The sequence below is a fragment of the Eubalaena glacialis genome, chromosome 1, assembly GCF_028564815.1.
Source record: "Eubalaena glacialis isolate mEubGla1 chromosome 1, mEubGla1.1.hap2.+ XY, whole genome shotgun sequence".
In the NCBI taxonomy this organism is placed as follows: Eukaryota; Metazoa; Chordata; class Mammalia; order Artiodactyla; family Balaenidae; genus Eubalaena; species Eubalaena glacialis.
Genome location: NC_083716.1, coordinates 228,715,506 through 228,727,717, shown reverse-complemented (window position 1 = coordinate 228,727,717; position 12,212 = coordinate 228,715,506). Strand labels below are relative to the sequence as shown.

The following is a 12,212-nucleotide window of genomic DNA, read 5'->3' as shown; positions in this document are numbered from 1 at the left end:
ACATCAGTGGCGTTAATGATCCTTGCCTCTGCCCTCTGCAGACGTAGGGCTGTCTGTGAGAACACTTGTTCTGTGCTCTGGTTCCTGGGCTGTTACAGAAAAGCTCATGATGGTAGATGAGAAACAATTGAGCAGCCGGACAATTACTCGAAGGTAAAGTCAGGCACTTGCTTCCTTCAACTTATGAGATGACTCCGGGGAGTGGGCAAAGAATGCGACCTCTATGAAGTGTTTAACAGAAAAAGTAAAGGCAAGGGGACTAGGTCTGCTTGCTTTTCCTTTTGCCTAATTACGGAAACGGTATTGCAAACACCATGTTGTAAACGAAGCCGTGATTTTCCTTTAAGTCTACTAGTTTGTTATCAGAGCCAGACAAATAAAACCTATGTCCTGTATATCTGCACATCACCAAAAAAAAAAAAAAAAACAATGTGAAATTACAATATAAACCTCAGAGCTGGGATTGTACTTCCTGGGAGGCAGGAATAAACTGCAGAATTAGCTCCCACGAAGGCAGGAGAAAGAGCGACTTTTATGACTTGCCTCCTCAGGTAGGGAAGATGATGTCCTGTTATTTTCATGTCTTCAAGCAACAGGTTTATTTTGGTTGAGCTTTGTTAAAATGAAAGCTTCCTGTCTCCCAGCACATGTGGTCTGACGTGAAATGTTAGAGGGATTGTTTTTCTGAGTTCCTCTACCTTGACGATCATGTATGTGGGGACTCGTTAGAATTTTGGCAGAAGAGAGATCTGAGACATTTGGATTTACATTTTGGGGGGAGACCGTTATGGTATTGACCCCCACTTGCTTTATCTTTTAATTACCTTTTGCTTTATCAGCACGCTCTGTCTTTACTAAAAAGAATGGGCAATAACTGAAGTGTATATTCTTTGGCTTAAAAGATTTCTGAATGTTTATTCAGATTTCCTTAATAGATCGTTGACGGAATACTTTTCATTGTTGAGAACCATATGTTGTTGTTGTTTAAATCTATCTTCTGCATAAATCCCTAACTCTCTGGAAAAGTTTCCAGACCCTCCTCCCTCTGCCCTTTGTTGTCGGGGAAGGAGAAATCCACGGCGCTGACAGCCTTCCCCCCGCTGGACCACATCGGGAGCCCACAGGCGTGACGGTCGGCTCCTTGGGCCCTCCCTCTCTTCTTTCCTTTGCGTAATATGTGTGCCTTTCTTCATTGGTGGTCTCCTGCAGTCACCAGCCCTGCCAGAAGGTCTTTCCCTGGGACAAAAGGGGAACTGGAGCGAGATGGCCTCTCACATGTTGGCAACTCTCCCCGAATATCCTTCCTTGGCAACTCTGCACTCTGGAAGGGCTGGCCAGCAACCTTGTTATTTTCACCAGCCCTCGCCCATGTGACTCGCACCAGGCAAAACTGCTATTTAAGCAGCTCCATTAAAAAGCCCTGGCTTGGCCGGTTGGTTACCCTTTGCCATTTAAGACCATGAAACCAAGTCTTTTCCAGCTCAATTCTGGCCTAAGATGTTGGTTTCCTTCCTTTAGCTAAAACGGCTTTCTCCTTTCAACATAAAGTAGCAAACATCTTGGGTCTTACCTCTAACTTGACTTCTTTAGTTCAATCCTAACTTGATTTTTTTCTTTTTTCTTTTTGGTGATTATGGTCTGAAGGCTTTTTCACTACTTAGATCTGTCCTTTCCCAAAGTCTCAGCTTGCCCCCATACCTCCCAGCCGTACCTTGTGAAGAGCAGAGAAATGTTCCCCTTGGCCCAAACTTCAAGCTCTCTGGATTTAACTTTCTTTTCTTTGGGTGATTACCGTAGCTAATAGAGCTGGGCTGGTAATGCTACTTCCTCCCTAGATGCTACCATCAAACCCACATGGTAGAACCCAAGCGCTAAGTCAGGAAATTCCTTTCATAAGGGGTTTCACATTCCGTCAGATGGATCCATGCTTTCATTTATCTATCGGAGATTGCATGGTGAATGGTAAAATAAGGAACACCTACACACTACCAGGACTATAAATGTATTTGATACTGATGATTTAAAAAAAAATTACTGGGCCTGTTTTTCAGATTTCAGGTACGCTTAAAAACAGAGTACTTTTGCAGTGTGTTATAAGGTGTTATAGGTAAGCATTCTGGAAGACTTGATCAGCTCTAAATTAGCGGTACCATGAATTAACTACATTAGCATCAATGCGGTAGCTGAGGAAATGAACTGTGGTCATGGTTAGTGGTACGCAGTTGAATATAATTGTGCGAAATAAGAAATCAACAGACCTGGGAAGACAGGATATAGGAAGATGTCACAGGTGCTGTGTTCAGCATCCTGCAAGGTACAGAGCTCCCTACCGACCTCTCTGCTCTCACATCCCTTCCACCTTTTTTCTCCCTCTGATCCCAGCCAAAGGTAACCTTTTTCTCCTCTGAGAGTAGTCTCCCCCCACCCTCCTCCCGGTTCTTCTGAATACTTTGCCTGTGCCGTTCCCTTAAGGACTTAGGCTTTTGGAAACCAAACCCAGGAAGCCAGAGGGGTTTTTTTCTGCTTTCAAATTGTCATACTTCTCCCCATACACAATGAATTGGGAGGATGGGAAAGGGGTAGAATACCAAGAAGGTTTAAAATGTTGGTTAACATTTTATCTTCTCATCACAGGTTTTTCAGAATGGGAAAGATCTAAATGTGATTAAAGCATTATTTCCTCGCTACTTAAAATATTTTTGACATTAAATATGGAATACTAAAAGTTCAAATCCTTTAAGTAAATAATGAAATCAGAACCATAGCTGAATAGTGGTTTTCCTTGGGTGACAGGAATTATAATGTTTATAATGAATTATATGTTTATTCCTTCTTTACATTTACTGTCTCATAAATTTTCTATATTACGCTCAAGATTTTTTTTTTTTTAAGTCACAGCTGTTTATGTTAAGGGAAAGAGAAATGTGCAGTTTTGACACATTTCTTCAAGTGGAGGAATTTTTTTATATGAATTTTTCTAGTTGAATCTACAATATAAGATCTCAAACAATGATCTCCATCGAAGAAAAGTCATTACTATAGTTACTTTTTTTTTCAAGCATAGTTGGATAAGGAAGAGTTTCTTTCTGGCTACATTTTAGTACATGACAACAGCCAAGCAACTTACAATATTATACTCCCGTCTCCTTAGTAAAAGCAGAAACCGCTAGTAATGCTCTAACCAGGTATTTTAAGTATGTTGCGCTTAGCAAATTGGGAGGAAGTTTCAAGGCATTTAAATACAAGATAAAAACTTTTAGCCAATGGGTTTGACTAAAAATGCATTGCTGAAAGGGTGCGGATCCTTCTCTTGTACTTACATCATAACCTTATGCTGTTTTCAGCTGCTTACTCAGTGGAGACTAATCAGTAGGCTGAGATAGTGTGAAAGGAAGCGGAAGCTTTATTTGTTTTTCAGCTCTCGCCGGCATAGTTTAAGTGGGTCGAGTCCAGAAGATGTAAATTCCTACTGGATACAATAATGCAATAATCCATAGGTCTCAAGTAGCATTGCCCAAGTGTTGACTTATTTGATAATGCTTTAAAAATTACATTTTTCATTACTAGCAACAGGATTAGGTGGGTTTTATCCTGTGAGAAGACACAGGCGGACCGTAGATGCTGATGTGGTGATGAAATTTTGTCAAAATGTAATTTCCTGCTACTAAATCTTGTGACAGGTGCATCGTATTTCTGGGTTCAGAAGTTATTCCCCAGTGATGTAACTAGAGAGAATGTATAACGGGAACATCACCATTTGATATTTGCACAGCTCTTCTCCAAGGATATGTTTTGCTTTTTCCGTTTCCAGTTTATGAGAGCTACAAATGAGTTTTTGTAAAACATCGTAGCAATATTTGCCTCATATGGTTGGTTGTGAGTCGATTGGAGTTGTATATATAAAGTGCATTAAACACACATTACCCATGTCTTCTTTTTCAGCACGTGCATTACAGCCTTTATCATTGTATTTTTTTTTAATTTGTCACTCAACAGATGTTTATTGCATTTAATGACTGTGGGAGGCTAGTATTGCTTTTTGGTTTTTTTTTTACATATTCCCAAGTTACAAAGATGTATGAATATAGATTATATTGCATGCAAACAAATATGCACGGTTGCCCTTCTTCAAGTAAGTTGCTTTATTCAAGCGCAGCCCTTCTTGATTGCAAGTGTGTAGAGGCAGGCATATAGACAGATGAACTGAAGTCCCATGAGGCGTCTGCTAAGGTCTGTGTGTAATGTTAGGAGAGTTCCTTTCCGACAAAACTCATTACAGCAATGGTAAACAGCTATGGTTTTGGAACTTTCGTTTTTGGAGTTCTTTGGCTTTCGATAATACCTCACTGGGAACCATTATCCAGCTTAATCAGCTCTTTTACTCACCATATTTGGCTCTCAAAGCTTTTTGGCTGTCTCCAAAGATCAAATGTGCCCTCACACGGCCAAACTGGCTGCTATAGAGACCATTCAAAAGAATATGCCCAAGGCTGAGAAGGCAGTTGCAAGAAGGAAATGGGACTTGAAGAAGGTATTCCAAAAATGCTTCGAACAATGGCTGCATGATTGGAATAAGTATGCAGACCCCAAGGTGTCCGCAGGAAGGAAGAGTCCTCACTGAGGATGTCTGTTAAAAATCTTTGTCGTTTACTCAGTAGCTAAACTTTATGTACAGACACAGACACACACACACACACCCTTGCACAAAGATAAACAGTTGTGAACTTCAGACTCTCTCTTTAAATTTTTCCAGGCCTCTATCGTCTGTTTATAGCTTCTGTTCCCATTTTCTCTGTCAGCCTTGCCTACCACTTTCCCACTTTAACTTTTTTCTAGACTCCTAAGTTGATGGTGCTGGTAGGTAGCATTAGTGGCTGAGACATACGTTGATCAGGATTTACGATAAAGGCTTTGAAAAGTAGCATGCCGAGATTTTGGAGTGGAAGGTATATGAAGGAATTGTTATATCCTTTTATTTCCTGCTCTTTGAACATACTACTTGTGGAAAATTACAGGGATGGTTTCCGAGTGGGCCAAAGCAATAGATTTCAGCATCTGGCGAAGCCATATTTTTTTTTTTTCTCTCCTCGAAGGGCCCCCAATTTCTGCCCTTCTGCATCCATGCAGGTTGGCACATGTGATGACACAACTGGATATAGTTTGTTCCTGTGCTAAGCTGTTCATTCAGCTGTTCTGGATGAGAGCCAGATGTAAAATGAAAAGCACATTGTGCATCCTTAACTTTTCCCCCATTTTACATAAATTGGCAGTTTGTTTGTTTGTCTCAAGCCTTTGTAATAAAGTATGGGCTTCCTACTTAATTTTAGGCCCGAATGTATGAAGCTGTGTTAAGCTGTATGTAGATATCCTGGTGGGAACATTTTGGTAGATTGCAATATGAATTCAGGAGAAACTTGAAAGTAAGTAAGATCTCTGGGGTTTTTGAAAGGCCAGGTTTTCTTTCACTTGTAGCTTTCACAGTAAATCCTGTTTCTCTGGCAATTAAAGAGATAAGCCTGGAGTGCTTTTTTTGTTTGTTTTTTTTACCTTGGTGTCTCCATGTCAAGGCTTTATTTGTAAGTAGAAAAATAGACTTTCTCTGTCATTTAGGGGCGGAGTTAAGACTGTGAAATGAACAGAAATCTCCTGGTAAAACTGAGTCCTCATCTGGTAAATTCAACTTCCCTGAAAGCCATTCTGTAGATGGTGAATGCTGGCTGGTCCCAGCCATACTCTCCTTCAAAGAGGAGAGACAGAGAAAAGAAAAAGTTACGTTGGTCAATATTTACCTTGTGTGGATTTTCTAGTCTATCGCTGTCCTTGTGACTGACCTGGATCATTACTGCTTGCATGTTGATCATAGCACAAAGCATGTCCTTGTGGTCCCTTCACTTATTTAAAGACGTCTTGGCCTGTCCTTCAAGGTTCCTCACCATCCACCCCAACCTGCGTTTGTAAACGTCACTCCTCCTACCCCTTTGCAGATATCTTGTGCTCTGACAAAACCACATCCCTCACTTGGCCTGTCCAGGGCTGGGCTCTCATCCCACCGGGCCTCGTTTTGTCCTGTGCCCCCAATGGGAAGTGTGCCTTGTCCCTTTCATTCGTTCTGCTTATATTTAGTGAGTTCCTGCTATGTACCAGCCCGTGTGCTGGGCTCTGGAGATGCAACACTGAAACACCATCCCTGTTTCCACATCCCCAAACTATTCCATTTCTTCCAAACCAAGCCAAGTGTGTCAACGAGGTGCTTCCTTTACTCTTCTAGCTAGAAATGTTCTTCCCACCTCCGTACCTCCAGAGCTTTTTGCTTATGTGCATCTATCATGGTATTCACCCCATTTCTACTTTGCATTCCGTCTATCTGTGAGTGAAGCTTACCTTCCTTGCTAGAATTTCTAGGAAGCAGAGCCTATAGCAGAATTCACCTTTGTATCCTCCATAGTACTTAATGCAACCATTTACTCATTCAACAGGTATATTGATTAGCTACTCTGTGCCATCTACTGCTCAGGACATTCTATAAATATTGATATTTATAGATACCTTTTGGATGCACGAAAAATAGGGACCTCAGAAGGATTATCTAATGTTAAGACTTGAGAGCAAAAGAGGCTTTATGAGGTTGAAAAGGTGTCTCCTCTCTGGAGGGGAATGGGTAACACCCCTTGAGGTTTGACTTTTTAAATTGCATAGAAGAAATGTTGTATTTCTGCCAGAATAACTTATTTCTGTTAGACCTAAATCGGAACCCCTTTCTTTAGTTAATGATTAACTAGGTCTCTTTTGCTTGGATCTCCTTTTGTATCTAAAATTCTCCTGTCAACCAATGTCAGGTTAAAAACCGATTTCAGATTTTGTAATGTTAAGCCCTGCAACTTCAAATTCTAAAATCTGTAGTTGACTTTTAACCAAAAGAAGATTAAACCTAGCCTGACTGTAAGCTGCTTACCATATTTTGTAGTTGTTTTACACAAAATCTGCAGTGGACATTTTTGTTTGGATCATAAGAACATCAAAGTGTTTTGTATTTTTGTATCGCTAAACTTCTGAAACCTCCAAATCACATCGATTGGTTTACTGACTTAATATTGACTATTTTGAGTTTGTGATTGCTTTAGACTCTTGCATTTTGAAAGAAAGAAGTTAAGTACAGTTTGTTGATTGTACTGAAGTACTCAGTACTGCTTGTGCCTGTAACTTCAGTTTGTCTGGTGCTGCCCCTTTTAAAAGAAGAACCCTAAAAAGCTATCCAGCGTGCGTTTTGAGATGCCCGTGGTGACGAATTCTTTCATTTTCCTTTTCAGAATGAAGACCTAAATGACCTCAGCAAATCCTCCTTTAACTCATGGGTCCCCAGACTCTAAATATTTCATGATTCACAACCAGGACCTCACATCTTCCTCCTCCGTAGATGGTACGATGCACCCGTTTCAGTTTGTTTACTTCACACAATCCTCAGGAGTTTGTTGACTGAACTGCACGTTCTATATCGTGCCAAGAAAAAAGCACTGTGACACCAGAACAATGCGTCTGCATAAACTTCATCTTCAACCTTAAGGACTTAGCTGGCCACATGAGCTGATGTGCCCCCCCCACCGTGCCACGAGAGAATGGGTTTACGCTCATTGCATTTACAAGACACATTTCATCTGCTGCTGAAACCGTGTACGACAGAGCATCATTGTAAATTATTTCATACGGAACTGTTTGCTTTGGGTGGAGAGAGTATTAAATATTTAACATAGGTTTTTGATTTATAAGTGTAATTTTTTTAATTAAAATGTAACTTTTCTTACAGCACATCTTTTTTTGGGATGTGGAACTGAGGTATACAATGTTCTGTTGTAAAGAGTGGAGCAAATGCTTAAAACAAGGCTAACAAGAGTAGAATAGGGTACGATCCTTGTTTTAAGATTGTAATTCAGAAAAGTAATATAATAAGAATCATAGTGCCATAGATGGTTCTCAATTGTATAGTTCTATTTGCTGATACTATCTCTTGTAATATAGCCCTGATGTTGAGCTGAGATCCTTACAAGAATTGATCTTAATTTTGTATTTTTTTTTCTGTAAGGCAATAGGCCATGTTAATTAAACTGAAGGAGGATATATTCTACTGGGTATTTTCAAGTGTCAGCTTAAAATTGGCAATTGAATGGAAGCAAAATTACAAGAAAAGGCAATCAGTGTCTTCCATTGTATATACTGTAAAGAGGAGGCGACATGGGTGATCCCTTCGAATCAAAAGCTCTCTTTGGAATGAACAATGTGGGTGTTTGTAAATTCTGGAAATTTCTTTCTATTCATAATAAACTAGAGACTGTTGATCTTTTCTTCTCCCCTCCCCCACTTCTGTAAGCTTCCTGTTCCATTGCCACCATTTTTTTTTTTCTGTTGCACACGTTAGGATCTTTCATTTCCTGCACTGTCTCTAGAAAGATGTAAGACAAGTGAATACTTGTCTTTCATTTCTAACCAGAAATTAAAATTCCAGAACGTGTTTTTTTATCATGACCAGGGCTACATGTCACTTTCCTTAAGACTCTTATCTCATGTTTTCTGGGAATGTCCAGTGTTATATTATTTAACTGAATGTAATTTGGTCCATTTGCCCTGGTGGCTACTGGCCTATGTGTGATTAGTTAATAAAACCCAGGGCACAGAGAGCACATCAAAGCATAATGACCTGCTATGGAAACGTCTAGCCAGCAGTGAAAATGTTAATCCTTTTCTTGTTTGGAAGGTACACACATCTTGGAATTTTTCCTTGTGAAAAAGAAATGGCAATGGACGTACTTCAAGAAATTGCCTACAGAGTTTTGAATCTTTGACCAGGAAACTTCCTAAAGGTTCAGTGAAATTAAAGCTAGTATCAGACTCGCCTGAAGTCCATGTAAACTCTCTATCAGGAAGTCCCAGCCCTGCTATTGAGAGAAGCAACATTTTCTTTCACTGAAGGGTTGATCTCCCTGGGTGGGAGAGGGGCTGCCAGGAAGGGGCCAGGGTTGGGGGCCATTGCAGTGGCTGCTCATCAATGGGTCAGGTACCCCCTGCTCTACTCAAAAGGGAGTGGAGATCAATGGAACCCCTCACCCTGCTGAGACCTGTGCTACTGTTAACGCAGCCGGACGGCATGTACCTCGCAGACTCTTGTACAATGTTCATTGTTGCAGATTCTAATCGTTTGCATGCTCTTCAGTTTCTAAGATAAATAGGTCTGTAGTCATAAGAATCCATTGTTTTCAAGGAACTTACTGAATGACATCATTTCCTATTAGGAGAGAACACTACCGATTTTAAAAATTTGATATGGAAGTTTTTTTTTTCTCTCTTTATAAAAAAGACTTTCTTAGTCAAACTTTCATTTTTCAAGTATTTTGACTCTTACTCTTGCTTGTGTAGGAAGGAGACAAGCTGTCCACTCTCTTCTGTTGAAGACATAAATAATTAAAGAGAAATCAATGAACGAAGTCAGCCCCACCCATTTTCCTGTAAAGGTAGTTATTATTTCCAAAGGAACCTAAACTTTGATTATGTATTACCAAGATACCTCTGCATGTGGGGTTATCAACATATTCTGGGTGAGAACGAGAAATGAACCAGACTGGAAAAAGCCATCTCTTGGTTTCTGTTTCACTGACGTTTTGTTGAGTCAAACAGTATCAAGGTAGGCATTCTTATTTAAGCTGCTTCTAGTGGTCCCCGAGCTGGGTTTTCTGGTGGTATCAAACTTCACCCATTTAAAACTGGAAGTTGCTGGTATTTAAGGCAAAAACTCTTGCTCTGTCTACATGAGGGGTTGACCTTTAGCTGCTAAGTCCTTGTGTTCAGTTCCTATTCAGGAGACTTGGCTTTTATCCATTTCAAAGTATTTGTAGGCCAGCCAAAGGCTTACATTAATGGGACTTCTAGTGGCCTCTGGTTAACCTGTAAGTTAGTGGCTTTTCTTCATGAGACCAACCTTTTACAGTGTTCTTTCTTAGAGACTTAGGCAGAGTTTTAAAATTCTCCTTTGTGGAAAGAACAAATATGTTCCGTGACTTTGATGATATCTTTATTCTGAGCAAAAGAAAATAAAAGTCCTAGAACCAGCTAAAAGTGAAGAGAATCCATTAATGATCAACCACCTGAGTCAATAATGACAATTCAGTACTGATGTTACATTTGTGGCTGTTTCTTGCTAACTTTCAAAGGTCAGGGACTCTCTTGACTAATCTACGTTGACTGCAAAAATGGATTTTCTAAAAATCATCTAGCCAGAAGTAGAGATTTTTAACTTTTCTTTCGCTGACGCTTGCCTCCTAGCTGTCTTTTAAATCTGAGACATTTAAAGTATTAAACAGCTTTACTAAACTATAAGAAACAGTATTTGACAATACTGAGGCCCTGTTTTGTTCAGTCTTGCATCCTGAGTGCAATACACCGCGTACTTGAAAACTTTCATTTTTACTCACTGCGGATGGTTTCAAAATGGGGGAGGGGAGCTCATCATCCACTGATAACAGAGCCACGAAAAATGAGATTAATGTGCAATGTTCCAACTGCTTTGTCAGGGCTCTGTAGGTCAGTCCGTCACACAAGGAGGCACGGAAACCAGAAACATTGCAGGAATTAAGACCTTGACTGGGGAGAGACAGGACCCTCTGGAAGGCATGGGAAGGAGAATGGATAGAGACCAGATAGAAACTTGCTCCTTTGCAAGGACTTGACAGGGGAGTAAGTGTTCCTAGGACCTCATGTATGTTAGTTGCAGTATGAATGCTGCATTTATATAGGCTGCTGAGAAATTCGAAAGGAAGAAGCATACACTTCTAGGGATGTGAGGAAATATGACCTTGCCAGATGTAAGAGAACGACCTCCACTCTGTGAGCTTGGTCATGGAGGGCAAATAGAGCCTTGTGGTCAGTAGACCATCAAGGGGTTAAACACTTGGTGCCATTGGTCATTTCCAAAGCCAAGTCAGAGAAGATCATGAGGGTCCTTCTATAGCTCTGTAAATCAGTCTCCTAAGGATGGATAGAGAAGGTGTGGGTCAGATGGCATACTGGATTCCTTCCCTACTTGTAACCAGAGCATCAAATTAGGTGCTGGGAAGTGGTGGAATGATGTTGGAGGTGTTTGACCCTACTCTTAATGAAATTTATCAGTAATCAAGAGCTTAGAATTAGCTAATACGATTAGAAAAACATAGGGCATAGCTGGAGAGTTGTCTTCCTTTCCTAGTTCATTGATTATGGCATCTGCGATGTATACACCAAGAAGAGATCTGGTATTATAGACTTTGGCTATTCACCTGGCATTTAAATCTCTCTCTTTGTTTTTGTTGTTAATTTCCCCAGTGTTAACCAATATGCCACATGATAGGACAAATTCAGTAAACAGGAAAACTTGTCTGTATTTGTATAGACATCTTTAGTGCTTTTTTATTTTTTTTCTTTTTAGAACTTTGTTATTGGCTTAAGAATGTAGTTCCCGGAACCATTTTTCTTACAAAGTTCTTTCCTTACACGTCTTGGCTACAGGGTGGGCCAAATTAAATACATATATATTTTTTCATTTAATGTATGTGCAGTTTGGTTTATCATCTTAAGATGGTGGTGCTGCTCATGGTGCTACTTCATCTGTGTTCAAAAGGACCAATGCATGGTCTGTATTGCTACCAAAACATTTATTGTATATATGTGTATAACATATGTATTATGTATATATGTAATGGATACCAGGCCAGGTATATATTTTTATTTAGATTCACTTTTTCCAAGTTTTCTTTATAGTGTTATGCTTATTTTCAGTTTTTCCCCCCCCCCTCCCGATTCTGTCTGGTACTTAGAACTGTAGTGTCTTCATCGTTAATTAAAGAAAACTGTCTAAATGAATTCACGGATGTGAATGCTAGTGATCCTTCATGTTTTTGATTATGGGACATGAAACAGAAACTGCCAATTAAAGTTTTCTGCGGCATTTGATTGGGTAAGAGCAGTGTGACACTGTTTAACATACTTTAATAAATGATTTTGGAATGGATAGGTTTACCTCACCCTGTCCCTCTTCACTTGGCTTCCAATGGCCAAGAATATAAAGAAAAGACCTCTGAAAAGATTGTGAGTTGCTTTTGTTGGTGGTGGTGTGATGGGAAGAGAGAGAGGGGAGCAAAAATCTATCCTCCCTGGGGTGGAAAGGTATGTGTTCTGTTGAGAGGCACTAGAAC

At 40.0% G+C, this 12,212-nt stretch overlaps 1 protein-coding gene across 1 annotated transcript in view; it reads left to right on the top strand.

Moving 5' to 3' along the window:
* IRS1 (insulin receptor substrate 1) overlaps nt 1-11,920 on the top strand; it is a 66,754-nt gene extending 54,834 nt beyond the window's left edge. The window contains exon 2 of the mRNA XM_061187968.1: nt 7,308-11,920. The gene's annotated coding sequence lies outside the window, so the exon portion shown is untranslated. The remainder of the gene's footprint in view (nt 1-7,307) is intronic.
* The last annotated feature ends 292 nt before the right edge of the window (nt 11,921-12,212 follow it).